The sequence below is a fragment of the Apium graveolens genome, chromosome 10, assembly GCF_009905375.1.
Source record: "Apium graveolens cultivar Ventura chromosome 10, ASM990537v1, whole genome shotgun sequence".
In the NCBI taxonomy this organism is placed as follows: Eukaryota; Viridiplantae; Streptophyta; class Magnoliopsida; order Apiales; family Apiaceae; genus Apium; species Apium graveolens.
In genome coordinates, this window is record NC_133656.1 from 174,779,091 (window position 1) to 174,796,206 (window position 17,116).

The 17,116-nt window shown below is 33.6% G+C and overlaps 1 pseudogene; it reads left to right on the forward strand.

Moving 5' to 3' along the window:
• LOC141691332 (uncharacterized) overlaps nt 1-15,167 on the forward strand; it is a 34,860-nt pseudogene extending 19,693 nt beyond the window's left edge.
• The last annotated feature ends 1,949 nt before the right edge of the window (nt 15,168-17,116 follow it).

Here is a 17,116-nt window from a genome sequence, read left to right on the forward strand (position 1 = left end):
CCTTCCCCTTACCAACTCAAACAAGCTCATCTGCCTTCTCACCAACTCTCATAGGCTCAATTGCCTCCTCACTCACATGCCTTCTTGAGGTTGCTTCAGAATCCTCAAGTAAGGCCTCTTTCCTAAGAATCTTTTCTTCTAAGTAATTAATCCTATTGACCAACTTAAGATTGATTAATTTAAGACTGTTTATTTCAATTTTTAGCACTTTAATCTCATTATTGGTTTTCTCAAGATTAACTATTTTAGGCATTTTAATCAGATTCACAGGCTGGGGTTTACACACACTCAAGGGGACCTTATCATGGTAAAGGATTTCAGCATTAAAATATTCAATTTGTTTAGCAAAGGTTTTGATTAGTTTAACTTGATTAATTTCAAACAGAGAGGTCATAAGCAAGGCATATGGCATGTATTATTCATAAAACCCATTTATCATGTTTAAAATTATTACATAACTTAAGTTAAACTCAACCTTATTAGTTACTAGTTGAAACATTACCTTAAGATCAACAAAATCAAAAACTCTATCTTGTTTTGGTTTAGGGAGAATGTTTTCCCTAAGTATGACAACTAGTTTTTGATATGTGTGTGTGAAGTGTTTAAAGTGTATACCCCAGTTAGACTCACAGAGACCCAAAGGCACATCATCATCACAGAAGAGACCAACATACAACTCAAACTCCTTTTGATTAAAGACAAACTTATCAAAAATATTGATGCATGGTTTTTACAAAGTATGACTTCTTAACCTCGTGGCCTTATGGATAGAGTTACTATCAACTTTCAAATTAATCCCTTGCACATAAGACTCAACATAATAAACACCATCTTCCCTTTGACAGACTTTCATGTTCACATAGAATTCACTTATGAGATGCACATGATAGTTTCTACCTCTATAGAACACAAAGTTGTCCCATTTAGCAGCCATGATTATCTTAAAGAGTTCACCCATTTGCTCAACTTGAATCATCATTCCAGTTTGAATGTTTTTCAACATTCTGTTGAGTTTACCAAAATTGGTCAGTTTGACCAATGTAGGCGTGGGTGGTGTTAGTGATGGTGGTGCAAGGTTTAGAGGAGTGGCATTTATCACTTGGTTTAAGTTAGGGTTCCTAACTCTTTATGTGTATTCATGAGTTCTATGGTATAAAGATGCTTTGTGTGTGATGTTGTTGTATTTTTGCTTTTTATGGTGAGGATAGTGATGATTATAGTTTGGGAAGAGTGATTCATGTGACTGATGAAGAGAGTTGGTTAACGAACTCCCATCAATGGTATCAATGAGAGGGAGAAGCATAGGTGTTCTCTAAGGTGAAAGTGAGAGTGTCTAGAGTCCATGCAAGAAGAAAATGAATGCACAAAGAAGAAATGAAGTGCAGTTTGTGTTTATGTATGTGTGTGATATAATGCATGCATAGCAGTGGTCTTATAAAGAGTTCAAAGAACTCATGTGCTAGCATAGTGAATTAAAATAAAGAATAAGCATATGTATGTGTATGCATGACATGCAAATGTATAGTACAAATTTTAAATGTAAAACATATATGGATGACCTCATGTTAGTTTGTCAACAAGCCACTCAAGTAATAAGCACATATATTGTCTTACTTAGACACTCACTTCCAATTTTATTTAAAGATTATGTTGACTTCTACTGACTACATTTTATTTTTAGTTATTTTTATATGAAGGCATTTATGCAAGAGGATATGTAGTGCTTATGTATGCAAGGTCTGTGCAAAGAGTTCAATAAATAGAACTCCCGGGGCTGTGCAAATGCATTTAATGAAGCATGCATTAAAGATCTATGAGTGTTCATTAATATATTCCTTTTATAAAAATGAGTGCTAAAAAGAATAGATATTATACAAAGGGACAGAGGTTCATTAAATAGGTGCAGTCACTTTGTAAAATTGTGAATTAAATGACCAAAACTCAATTGTTCATGATTGATGTGACTGATTTTGGATTCTTTTAGACCATTTAATTTCCACTCATATGACCCCCAGCAACCAAATAACAATGTAACTTCTAAACACAAAGATATAAGATACCAGCAGCTTACCAAATAGATAATTTGGCACATACATTTAGCATAAATATATTTGTTAAAATGCAGAGATGCCCCTAATTTCTACAGTGGCCGTTTCATCAGTGATCCAGATACTGGGCTTCTCAAGAGGAATCCCAGACAGGTCTTAATGTCAGGACATTGTATGTGAGTGAGATTAAGCTATATGAGACATGCAATAGTTTCTTCTTATATATCAGCAAACAAGTATGCTCAGAAACAAAACTCATAACACACAGAAAAACTTTTAGTACTGCACATTAAGTTAATTATCATTCCATTGTGTTATTCATATTTGATTTATTGAAAACAACCAATCACTTAAGTTTAACTTTCATATTAATATACTTCTCACTGTATTTCATCAAGATAAAGCATAAACTGTTGTAATTTACAGAATCAAGAAGCAATAGTTCAAATACATAACACATCACAGAGGACTCTCAAAATCATCTCATTTCAGATTAGCATTTAAGATAGACAGTCACTGATTTGTTTAAAGTTCATACCATAAGTATTATTATTTCACAAATGTTAACAATCATTTAATTAATCATCAAACAATCTTAGTATCCTGATGCACATTTTCATTTTCACATTTTTAAGTGAACAAGACTAGTCATATATCTTTTAAATGATTAAGAGTTGTTCATGTTAATTCCATTCAGTCCATTCATTTATAGTAAGGAAATAGACTTGAAATTCTTAGTGAATTACTATACGGATCAGTTAACTCAAACAATCATTCTGAGATCATAAATAAGCATATAACAAGCTAAGTCACATTTCTCAATACCAGTGCATAACACATCATTTCAATTGGTTTAGTAACTTAATTTATTAATATTTTCATACACCAGAATTAACAGCAGCTGATTCCTAACAAAAAAACACTGATTCATCACTTAATTAAGTTCAAATAATCCTTTAAATTGATATAAATAATTCAACGAAATAGAGTTAAATCAGGATAAATATAATCAATACACTGCTGATAACTCACTTTATCCAAAATAAATTGAATTCTACATTTAAATCAAGATGAGTCTATCTATATACCACTTGATAACTTCAAATAATCCAACAACAATCGAGTTTAGCATTTTAAATCAAGATAACTCTGTCAATAAACCACCGATAATTTCAAATAATCCATCAAAATCAAATTTAATCAAATGAATGAAAATGATTTCCTCAATACACAGTTGATAACTAGGATAAACATTAAATCAGTTCATGCACAGGGATTACCATCATTTAAACCACAAGTAACTTTGTTTCATTTAACTAAAACATTGAATCAGAACTCAAACAGCCAATCAATTCAAAGTTCAATAATCAACACAGTTTATTTCGAGTAATCCACATATTTTCACAATAAACAGCTTCGAATTAGACAACATACCTGAGTTCATGGCTTTGAAATATTCATATATACTCACATGGCTCAACTCGTCTGATCCCGAGTTGAGTGATTCAGTGAGTTAACTCGGTAACTCGTCCGAGTTAACTCAACAGAGTCGAGCCGATTCCTTCATCAATCAATCATTTTCTCCTCGATCTACCATTCATATGTACTTCTTCTTCGTTTATCCTGCAAAAATTGCTCACAACATCGAGTTAGGGTTTTAGAAATTCACCGATTTCAGTCAAATACAAGTGCATATATATATAAAAGTGTGTGTATACATATTCCGATTCAAAACCCTAGTTCAATTGATTTGAACTCGAGTGTTTTAATCGAATTCTCTTTGATTTACCCAACCCTAAACTTCGATTTAATCGATTTGTGATTAAATCGCTTAATAATATATGTATAGTATCTGAAAATCGAGGTTTTATGGTGTTTTAAGTGAAAGAAGTCGATGAACTCATCGGAAAAATGAAAGCGACAACTAGGGTTCTTCAGAAAAAAATGAGAGAGAATGAGGCGACAGGAGAGACTGTATAAATAGTGTAAACCTTAAATGGGTGTATGTATATTTATGATTATAAACGACCAGGATTAGATCTGATTTATATTCAATGGCTCAGATTTTAGGGTTTTAGAATGGGCTGGGTTTATAAAGGGGCTAGATAAAATTTTTGGGGCCCGAAAATTTTTAAAGGGATATAGATTTAATTGTAATATGGGCTGGGTTTATTAATAAATAAAGTAGAAAATGATTTTTGTTTTTAGAAAATAATTAAACACAATTTTTGAATTACTATATATATATGTATATATATTTAGAGTACACTTTTGATATTTTAATGAGTAATAATATTTAATTTATTTTAAAATAAATTTCTTTTCAATGCACTTAGTCCATTTAATTTCTCAAAATCCGATCAATAAAAGATATTGATAAATCTGAATTACTGAGAGAATTAACAGATAGTAGAAAAGAATTTTTTTTATTTTAAAATAGACATATATATATATATATATAAATGTTTACCCACAATATAAATAATATATTTAGAGAACATATTATTTATTTTAAATATTCCAACATTCCTAAATCCAAACGGAGTTTAGTGAACCTGTCAGAATTTAACGGTTTTGTAAAGATGTCAGCGATGTTATACTCAGTTTCAATATGAGTCATTTTTATATCGCCTTTATTGACATGATCACATAAAAAATGATGTCTCACATCTATGTGTTTAGATTTAGAGTGCAGCACATGATTTTTACTAAAATCAATCATACTCGTATTTTGAACTTGTGACCGCATTTGAACTCCTTTACTTAAGTCTCCTAGAACATTGTCCAAAGGATGACTTCTAATATTTGGAACATCTTTAGGTAGTTCAATATCTGTTTCTAACAATTCTAATGGATTTGTTGGGGATGATGAGCCAAAATCTACATTTTCGAATTGTCGAATAATATTCTCAATATTGTCTTGTGTGACATCTTCTTTGTCTACAAGATCTTTGTATTTAGGTGATGGTTTTGATTCATCAAAAGTTATGTTCATTGATTCTTCCACCACTAGATAATTTAAATTAAATACTCTATAAGCTTTGCTATTTTTGAATATCCAAGGAATATAACTTCATTTAATTTTGGATCAAATTTTTTAAGGTAATCTTTGGAGTTTAATATATAGCATTTACTTCCAAATACTCTAAAGTAATTAACTTTAGGAGTTTTACCAAAATAAAGCTCATATGGAGTCTTTTGTATTATAAGTCTTAATAAGACTCTATTTAGTATATGGCATGCAGTGGACATTGTCTCGACCCAAAAATATTTAGGACGGCGATATTCATTTATCATTGTATTTTCCATTTCTTGTAATGTTCTGTTCTTCCTTTCAACTACTCCGTTAGATTGAGTAGTATAAGGAGCAGAAAAGTTATGAGTGATACCATTAGTTTCACAAAAACTTGTAAAGTTTGAATTACCATGATCAGTTCTTATATAGACTATGGTATTATTTTGTTGGTTTTGAATTCTTTTGCATATAGAAGAAAAAGATTCAAAAGCATCACTTTTGGACTTGAGGAATTCTGTCTATATAAATCGTGAATAGTCATCAACAACTACCAAAGTATATGAACATCCTCCGAGACTTTGTACAGGGACTAGACCGATAAGATCCATGTATAAAAGCTCGAGAGGTCGTGAGGTAGATACCATAAATTTTGCTTTGTGAGAGGATCATATTTGTTTGCCAATTTCACAAGCTTCACATATGTGATCCTTTTTATAATTTAATTTTGGTATTCCTCGTACATGTTCTTTAGTTGATATATTTTTAATCAACTTCATGTTTGCGTGTCCTAATCTTCGATGCCACAACCAAGGGTCATCTATTGTAGTGATTAGGCATATATTAACATGCTTACTCATATCACATGCATAAACATTTTTGTCTCGAGGACACGTAAGGACTAATTTTCCATCTTTGTTAAGAATAGAACAATGAGTAGGATAGAAAATTACCTTATTTCCATTATCACAAAGTGGACTTATCGAGAGAAGCTTGTACTTTAGTCCCGTGACTAGTTGTACGTCGGATATCTTGAAGTGCTCGTTCCTGATGTCACCGATGCCAATAATGATACCTTTACTGCTATCTCCGAACGTAACACTTCCAACAGTGACCTTTTTAATGTTGTTCAAGAGTGACTTATTACCGGTCATATGTCTCGAACATCCACTATCAAGGTACCACAAGTCTTGCTTAGCAGTAAGGCAAACCTCTTGATTTGAAGTGGATATTTTCTTTAAAGTAGATGCATCCCCGATAACCATTAAGCATAGATTCATAATTTCTTCACTAGCTTCCGGAACTTCTTCATCTTCACTTAAATCCTACCCGTTCTCGGCCACGAGAGATCGTCCTTTTATAAGTTTAGGACATTCTCGTTTAAAGTGACCGGGTTGTTTACATTCGTAACACACATCTTGTATTTCCTCCGTATTTTGTTCTTTTTGTTTGGGAGGAGTGTAAGTAGGAGTGTTATTATTATAGACATTAGTATTTTTCATACCTTTGCCTTTATTATAGCTCATTGACGGAAAATTACTCTTATAGTTAGGAGTTTAATTTTGAGAGTAATTTGGCCTTCCATTAGAGTTAAAAACTCTTTGTTGATTATTTGATTTAAGGAAACTTTTTTCGTATCTTTGAGCTTTGCTTTGAAGCACACGACGTAGTTGTCTCATAAGTAAAGCAATTTCGCTTTCATCGAGATTTTGGATTTCCTCATTTAATTCATCGTCGTTTTCTTCTTCATCTATTAGTATAGATTTTAAAGCCATATTTTTCTTTTTGTCTTCCACTTTTGGAATGACTTTTTCTTGTAAATTATCTTCTTTGTATGCACGAAAATTTCCAAATAGATTATCTATTTTGTAATCATTGAGATTGTGCATCTCTTTGATTGTGGTTACTTTAACCTTCCAACTTGGAGGTAATGATTTAAGAACTCTTCGGTTGTTTTTATTTTGTGTATAACTCTTTTCGAGTTGAGATAATTCATCGACAATGCGAGTGAACCTAGTTTCCATTGTTAGGTCACACACACTGTAGAAGGGGGTTGAATACAGTGTTTACTACAATCAAATCGAATATAAGAACTCAAGTAACAGAATACAAATTTTATTCAACACAATAAACTCTGTTACTGTCACACCCCCAACTTAAATAGCAAAATAGATATAGTTATTACAATATTTTAAATGAAGAATACACAACCAACTCCAAGATCTTACAGTTTAGGGTTTGGAACAGCCCAACACTACCAACTATTACATCTGAATACAAATACCGAGTCCTCACACAACTATTAATACTTATTCTACCTAAGCTCGAACATAAGCATCAGCATCACAGGTCTTACGGGCAGTCTGCTTGAATCTAACCATAGCTGCTAGCTGCAATATAAGGGTAAAGCAAGAAGTGAGCCAAATGCTCAACAAGTGCTAACAGTACGACACAAAACATAAATTGAGATATACTTTTAAGAATGATAATGGAAAGACATAACCAAAGGTAACGAGAGATAAAAACTAAGTGAGATGGCATCATTTTGCTTGCATCAAAACAATTTTAAAATCATGTCTTAATCAAAATCATTTTATGACGCTACGGATTACAGCCGGTGATCAGCCGCAAAGTAATCCCGAACCTCGCTGGGTTCTAAAACATTATTGGGAATCCCTAGGCAACTTTTAAGCCTAATATAAGTGTGGAAAGGACTCGCGTCTCAGTCCAGATCCACTATTCAAGAAAACATTTATCCCCCTTTGGGACTAAAAACCCACATTTTAATCATTTTAAAAACTGATGCCGATTGATGACAAAATCTCTTTTGACTGTAAACATTTTTATCAAGGGATTATAGATCAACTCAAAACACGGGAAACAAGGTACTGAATATCAGAGCCATGATTCACAAAACTATTCTCTATTCAAGTAATTGAATGGTTTTCATATATCAAAGATTGGACAAGAGGATTTAGTGAGGCTAATGGATAATATGAAGGGTAATGCCAATTTGGGATCAAAGCAATGGTTTCTCATCAAGGTTCAAGTGCTAGATCATCAAGAAGGTAAGCTTCATGAATACTAAGGGTGTTAAGGTATGAAGAATGATCTTTAACTCAGGACATATCAGAATTGTCAAGCTTTAGGATAAGAAAGAGGGTATCAATCAATGAGGAATCAAGCTGGTAAGTATCTGACTATCAAAATTCAAAGTAAGGTTCTATAGGGGTTCAAGTATCAGGATGAGATATTAATACTTAGGAAACATCAACATGTTAATCAAGAGGATCCATCAAGCAATATATCAATTCTTCATTTTATCATGGCATTAAACTATAATGAAAGACTTTTGAACTACTTGCAATATGTACTCGAGGGTTCATGGCATCTCTATGTAACTCAAAGATAAACAAAAGATACACTTGATTTAAATATATCAAATGACTCAGGATAATTGCATCAATATATAAGAACTATTTGTAGTAAATACGAAGGTCAAGTTGAATCACTTGCCTTGAGATATGCTGGTCTGGTCTGACTGGTAGGAGCAACAACTGGAGCTTCACTCGACTTTTATGGCAAGTTTTCCCTCGTCTCGAGATCCTACATAAATAATAATAATCCTCATTATAATATATTCTCACCAACCTAACCTATTTACAACTCGAAATTAAACACGGATGGCACTTAGGCCTATATGCACTTAATTTATATTCACTTTTAAATTATAATTGCACACACATAGCCACATATTCACATATCATATATTAACACCAAATAACACCATATATACCATAATGCAACACTAGGCTTGGATGATCTCGACTCACAACTTAAGTTTCTTGGTCGCTAAACTAGACAAGGTCTTCTAATTTCGGCTTCCTAACTCGATGTGCCTTTCCTAAATTATCCAAAACCTATTGACCCTCACTTGTGCCTTTTGCTCTACTGACCTTATACTATCTTACAACTATGGTGGTCGACCTAATACTCACTTCTAAGTATTCTAAAACTATGTGATAAGTGATAGTGCTCACTGGTGTAAATTTCAGAATGACAACTATGGTTTCTTGAGTACATTAGACACTCTTAATCTACAAGTTTTTCTTCAAAACTTTTACACAAGACTCTCCTGACCTAAGGGCATCTCACAAACTTGATGTGGCTCAAGGGCCTGGCTTGGGCCTTCTTGGGCCTAAGCTAAAAGTCCACGGTTTCCCTGTTTTTCTGGGCAGAAAATGCCCTGACTTGAATTAACTTGTGACACATGGTTCTAGCTCATATCCTATGAACTATGGTTGGAAAAACTTCTCTGACATACCCTCTAACTAAGGCCCAATTGGGCCTAATGAGGGCCTACCCATGACATGGGAAAATCTCCCTATTTCTAAGTTGCAACAAAACTGTCCCCTGCTGGACAGATTTTGTGATTCTACTTGTGCACCTAACCAAATGACATGCAAACCTCCAACCAACTCCTAAAACCTATTATATACTCCCAATACTAACTTCTGGTAGCTTGGGCCTCAAATTGCACACCAATGACATGGTCAAAACTCACTCTAAACCTCAGGGTGCTGTACTGATTTTTCTGCAGAAACTATAACTCTCATTTTCCAAGGTTTTGACTTGACAAACCCAACTATCAACAACTAAATACTTAAACCAAGACTTATACATGGTATTCTACTGAACTAACTCCCTTTTTATCAAAATAACCTTGGTGAGATCATCCTTACCTAAGGTACAATTATGACAAAACAAAAGAGACTACACTTCACAAATCATAATTCTTCATGCTTTTGAAATAACAAGATATATATTTTTATAAAAGATAACAACGAATTATTATCATGCAACAAGAAGCATAAATCAATATTAACACATTATTCCTACTGAAATTAAGGCTCACTAACAAAATCTTTCCAAATGATCAAAATCTTACAACATTCTAAGAGAAATCCACATGCATGCATGCCTTCGGGTTTTTCAAACCAAAATAACATATTTTCTACATATGTTCTATCATAAAATTGACATGCAAGCCTACCATAAGGTATACCTAGATGATCACTTAGCATGCAAAGAGTTTTATCAAGACTTCACTAAGATTTTCATGTTATCATCACCAAAAACACACAAAGTGGAACATGACAACCAAAACACCATCCATTCGGCTCCTATCAAGTCATGGCCGAATGGATTAGGGTGAAAACAACAATTGCATGAGTGTAGCATACTCATGTCTAGCCATTCTCAACCCTTTGCTTCTATAACTCATGGTGAAAGCCTTGAATTCACAAGAATCAAGGTTATTCACTTGGAGTTTTAACAAAACACCACCATGCAAGGTCAACACATAAGTTTTTCTACTCTACACTTTTAAGATATACAAGAACAACATGTAGGGAGTAGGATTACTTGATAATAGGATGATTATTTGAGTGAGAAATGAAGAAAGAAGGGGATGGGGGCTCGGTTTTTGGGAATTGCCGAGAGGGGAGGGGGAAAAACCGAGAGGAGGGGGGATGAAAGGAGGAGTGTGGAAATGGTGGGGTGAATGTGGAGTAATAATCATGTTAGTTTGGTTTTTATTTGGCCAAAAGTGAGTGAATTTGAGATTTTACAAGAGTAACCTTCCAATATAGTTCGGTAGATTTGCATGCAAGGGTAAAGGGGTAATTTGGTTAGTAGAATGAAAGTGAGTGGGGTTGAAAATGTCTTCCTTGCCCCTAAGTTGAATTGGAAGAGTATTTGCATGCAAGGGTAGCCACGTAATTTGCTAATTATAACAAATAAAATTTATCAAGATTTATTTTTATAAAATAAAATACAAGTTCAAAAATTATAAAATTTATATCATAAAATAACTTGGATTTTTAGAGACTTTATAAAATCATTTTCAAAATTTGTGAACAAAATACCTTTTAAAGGAAAATTTTTCCAAAGCTTAGAATATTCCTTATAAATCAAAAATAAATAAATTAAATAAACTCTTGCTTTGAAAAATCATATACTACACAAAGCAAATTTATAATGCAGAAATTTTCACTCACACTAGCGTACAATCATTGAATATATATTTTATTTGACTTTAATATTATACCCAATCCACAAATAATATTACATAAAATGCCGGTCGTAACAGTTACAAAGAACTGTTCTCTCTCAGTGATGAACAAATTATCACGAGAGCTGCTAGGGTTACAATGAATAATAACTTCGATTATGATAACACCTGTAGTGTAAACCCTATGTCTGTGTTTATATACTACACAGTTACAAGATAAGTTCTAATTGATATTGAATATATTTCTGCTTCCTAAAATATATCAATCATATATCTTCTCTTCCAAATATTATATTCTTCATAGAATTCTTCTCCATGCATATTTCTTCTTGTGTTTATCTTGATCTTCTTTCCTTTCAATCAGCCGCCTGCCTTATCTGAAAGTCACCTTAAGTCCTGATATTATCTCCAGGTAAATATCTCCTGATAACTTAAGTTCTGATAACTTAAGTTCTGATATCTTAAGTCCTGACTTCAGTATAAGTACTGATTTCCAGTTAAGTACTGATTTATCCTGTTAATTAAGATCTGAAAACTTAAACACAAATCATATTAGCCATGACATCACAAATATATCTAACAATCTCCCCCAACTTGTAAATTAGCATAATATACAAGTTCAACAGATATTTGATGATGTCAAAAACATTAAGTACAAATGCATGAGAATTTGACTAGATAACTACAACTTACAGCCCTTGTAGCTTTACAATCCTCAAGGTCTGATAACAGCTTCAGTTTGTATACACTTCAGAATTTAAGCAGTTGTAGATCTTTGACTTGGCTTCAATTTATGATCTCTTTGATGTCAGGAGTTGTTCTGAGATAGTTCTTCAAAAGACATCTCTCAGCATATTCAAGTTCATTAACCATCCTCCTTTTAGCATTTATCAATTCATCTGTATCTTCACCAGTTTAAAAAATAGCTGCTCTGAGATCATTTATTTTGTCAGACTCTAGATTGAATTCCACAGCCTTATAACCCAGAAAAGTAGTTATAATCTTAGCAGAGTTAGGCTTCATATCGACAATATCACCTTTGTGATCTCTGTACTTGGGACCAGTGGAGGAACTAGGGGGGACTGAAGGGAGCCCCGGTCCCCGCCAACTGCGGAATAACCCCAAAATTTTAAAATAAAATTTTAAAATTTACTATCAAATTTTTTTTTGGTCCCCCTAGATTTAAAAAAAAAATTTGAAATTGAGAATTGATTATACAAAATTTTATTGATTTTGTTAATTATTTCATTCAAAATAATATTGATTAGATGGAAATCATGGAATTTGTTCATTAATCTTAATAATTAATAAATAAAAATATAAGATAAAGATAGTACAATTTGAAACACAAAAAAAGATGCTTAAAACTAAAGTCTAAAAACAGAACATACTTGTTCAGTTGTTCTGCTCCGGTCCCAAAACCCCCAATACACACTATACATACAAGTTACAAAATTACAATCCCTAATATCATCTCTCTTTATCTACTCTACCTTTGCATCTAATCCGTAAATATGAGTAAGAGAAAAGAGATTACATCCATTTTCAACCCAAGAAGATGCAAACAACTACTTGTGAAGATGAAGAACCTTCTGCCGCCTCAATTGAAGTCACTGGAGATGGAGTTGAGCCTCTGATTTTTGATGGGATAAACAGAAACTCTGAGTAAAATCCTCAAAATCCATAGATTGTTAATGAAGGTATTGATTCTGAGAACACTGATGAAATTATTGATTTCAATTCGTTAATACGTGATCCTGGTTTGCGGAAACAAATTGAGACTTATCATCCAAATAAAAATGATTTAATTAGGAGAGCATACATTGATCTTGGCCCATATCAACCTGTGCAAGTGTATCCCTTCTCTGGTCCAGAAAATCATCCCCGTAGATTTCAAAAGAGTTGGTTTGATAAATTTCCTTGGTTAGAGTACTCCCCTGGAAAAGATGCAACATACTGTTTTTATTGTTTTCTTTTTGCTAAAAATCCATTAGGAAGGTGTGGCTCAAATACTTTTACTGTCAAGGGGTTTAACAGTTGGAGGAAAGTAAACAATGGAATTTTTTTTGTTTTTAGATGTCATGTTGGGAAAAGAGATGGTTCTAATTCAGCTCATAATTTTGCGGCTAAATGTTATTATAATCTTAAAAATTAGCCTTGTCACTTGGAGAAGATAGTGGAGAAACAAAGTGCAGAAGAGATCAAACGAAATCGAATGCATCTTAAAACATCGATAGATGCAATCAAATGGTTGACATTCCAAGCTTGTGCATTCAGAGGACATGATGAAAGCTGCAACTCAAAGAATCAGGGTAATTTTCTTGAGATGTTAAAACTTTTGGTTTCTTACAATCCTCAAGTAGAAGAAATAATTTTAGATAAAGCCCCCAAAAATGCCAAATACACTTCACCAAAAATTCAAAAAGAACTTTTACATGTTTTTGCTAGGAAAGTGTAAGATTTAATTTGTGATGAGATTGATGATGCAAAATATTGTTTGATTGTGGATGAATCTAGAGATATTTCTAAAAGGGAGCAAATGGCTATTGTGGTTAGGTTCGTTGATAAAAGCGGCTTTGTGAGGGAGCGTTTCTTGGATTTAGTCCATGTTAAAGATACAACTTCTTTAACTTTAAAGACTGAAATATGTGCTATTTTGTCTCATCATAATCTTAATGTCCAGAATATAAGAGGTCAAGGATATGATGGTGCCAGTAATATGCATGGTGAGTGGAATGGGCTGCAAGCCTTGTTTCTTAAAGATTGTCCTTATGCATATTACATTCATTGTCTAGTACATCAATTACAATTAGCACTTGTGGCTGCAACAAGAGAAGTACCTCAGATTCACACTTTCTTTCAAAATATGGTCTTTATTATCAATGCGGTTACTAGTTCTTTTAAGCGGCATGATGAGTTGCAAGCTAATCAAATTGCTGAAATTGAACATTTAAAGGAAATAGAAAAGATTCAAACAGGTAAAGGTCTCAATCAAATTGGAACATTACAACATCCCGGAGATACTAGATGGAGTTCATATTTCACTGCTATATGTAGTTTGATAAGAATGTATGGTGATACTCGCTCAGTTTTAATTGACGTTGCTGCTCAAGGGACAACTTTTTCTCAACGAGGTGATGCTTTAAGTGCTATTAAAATTTTAATGTCTTATGAATTCGTGTTTATTTTACATGTGGTTAAGGAGATAATGGCTATTACTGATCTACTTTGTCGAGCATTACAACAAAAGTCTTAAGATATTTTAAATGCCATGCATCTGGTTTCTACTACAAAGATGTTGATTCAAAAATTGAGAAGTGATGGTTGGGAGAGTCTCTTAGAAAATGTGAGATCATTTTGTGAACGACATACTATCTTGATTCCAGATATGAATGTTCCCTACTTTGATGTGCTTAAATCTCTTCATCGACAAGGAAAACAAAAGCAAATGGTGACAATGGAACATCATTACCGAGTAGAAATCTTTACAGCTACCATAGATCAACAATTATAGGAGCTAAACATTAGATTTAGTGAACAAATGACGGAGCTTCTCATTTTAAGTGCATCACTAAATCCTAGGGATGGTTACATGTCTTTCAGCATAGAGAACATTTACAAGTTAGCTGAAAAGTTTTATCCAGAAGATTTTTTGGGAGATGAAAAAATCCATCTACAGTGTGAACTACAACATTATGGGTTAGATGTTCCGGTTCATCCAGATTTGAAGAATCTGTCTACTCTTGGTGATTTATGTCATGGATTGGTAACCACAGGGAAAGCTGACATGTATCCATTAGTTGATAGACTATTAAGGCTTGTCTTGACTCTTCCAGCATCTAGTGCAACATCTGAACGAGCTTTTTCTGCTATGAAAATTATGAAAACAAGTCTTCGCAATCGAATGGAAGATGAATTTCTTAGGGATTATTTGATAGTGTATATTGAAAAGGAGATTGCGGAGACCATTTCCGCCGAGGAGATCATTGATTCTTTTTATTTGATCAAAGAAAGGTGTGCACATCTCAAATAAATCGGTATGTTTTCTACTTTTATTTATTTTGGTCCCCCATGTTAGATTCCTGGTTCCGCCCCTGCTTGGGACAATATGTGCTGTCAGACTTTACAGAATAAAGCTTCTTTTATCTTTATTTTTGTGACTTTAAATAACCTGCAGCACTATCTGTTAATTTGTTACTCACTTGAAGTAGGAATATAACATGTTCCAGTTCTTCAAAATACTTAAGTGGAATAGCATTCTGCCTGATATGGTATATACTTCCATCTGTCATAAAATATAACAAGACATGTTCTTTCAAAAAGGTATGGTAAACCATTTGTACAGATTTAAGTCGACTCAATCTTTCAGGAGTTGCTCCAACACCTGGTTCACTTAAGGAAGTTGGATCGTTGGTAGTGTTGTGTACTCTTCTTTCATCAGAACTACCCAATCCAGATTTATCTCTTGCTTCCTTTCCTGTAACAACTCTTGCTTCAAAACCACTTGTTGCAGTCTTCAAAGGTCGAGTCTATTTAGCTTTGGTGAATCCTGGTAGGAGTATCTTTGAAGGTTTAACATGAGCAATGTCAGAGGTTTCCTTTTCCTTATCTTCTGATATCAAGTCAACTTGAGCTATGTCAGAGGTTGCTTGCTTCTCTGTCATATCAGAACTTACTACATCTTGACTCTGAACAACATGAGTCATGTCAGAGGTTGTTTGAAAAATCTTCTTTAAAATCAGAGTAAGACTAGCATCTTCTTCATCATCAGTTATTTCTCATCCATGACTGGCATATAAACCTTTACAGGTTCATCAACTTTTTCTTTGCCCTTGGACCTTGGATCAATTTCAACTTGTGATTTGGCTTTGGTTGCCTCAGAATTTGTTCTTTCCTTTATCACAATACCCTTAGGCTTTGGAAATTTCTTTTTAACAACAGAAGCTTTAGATTTTATCTTGACACCTTCTGCTTTGAGTCTATCTTCTTCTTCCTTTAGACTCTCAAAGTCCATTCCTGGATTTTCTTTAAGAAATAATTGCTTTGAAATTTCTTCATCAAGTTCCAGATATTCACCAAAACTTATCCTTTTACCAGTATCAGAACTTATTCTTCTCCCAGTATCAGAACTTGTTCCTTGACTTGTAATTCTAGCTTTACTTGATGAAAATCATTTGCCTTGACCTTGACCTCTACCCTTATCAGAGTTTCCCTGTCATCATTTCCATCATCCTTTCCCTTCAGTGTCTGAATAGATTTGCATTTGGACTTAATCACTTTCTCCCCCTTTTTGGCATCAGCAGGTAAAAGAAGAGAGACAAGCAATTTTACTGAGGATTGGATCTCATTGAGTTGAGTTTGCTGAGAAGCTTGATTCTTTACAATTTCATCAATTTGAGTTTGTTGTTTCTCCTGAGTTTTCTCAATGTAGGCAATTTTGTCAAAGGCTGGCTTGAAAAATCTGTTCTTTTTAAGTTTCATATTCATATCTTGCTGGATCAAGGTTTCTTAAATTTTATTCACCTTGGCATGAGTTGTTGAGTGTTGACCTTGAAGGTGCCTTGTACTCAATGCAGTAACTCTCAGCTGTGCCTTAAAATCATCATTTAACAGCATTTCATCAGCTTTTGCCAGATGCTCAGCAAGAATCTTTTCAGAAGACACAAAACTAACTGTTAACTGTGTTCCATTCCTTAGTCCACTCCTTTCCTCTAGGAGTTTCACTCCAAGGTACTGGTGCTTCCTTAACAAACTTCTTGATTATATCAGTTTTATTAACTGTTTGTCGAGGTGCATGTCCTGATAGAGCAGCTGCAGCAGCATTTAGATTGGTAGCAGCTTCACCAGTAGTTTTCTCATTGAACAGTCAATAAACGGTTAGAACAGGAGTTAATGGGCACATAAAATAAGCAATAATTACCGTGCACATGCAGTTTTTCAGGACATACACGTTAACCACTAACCTGTAATGATTATGACTGT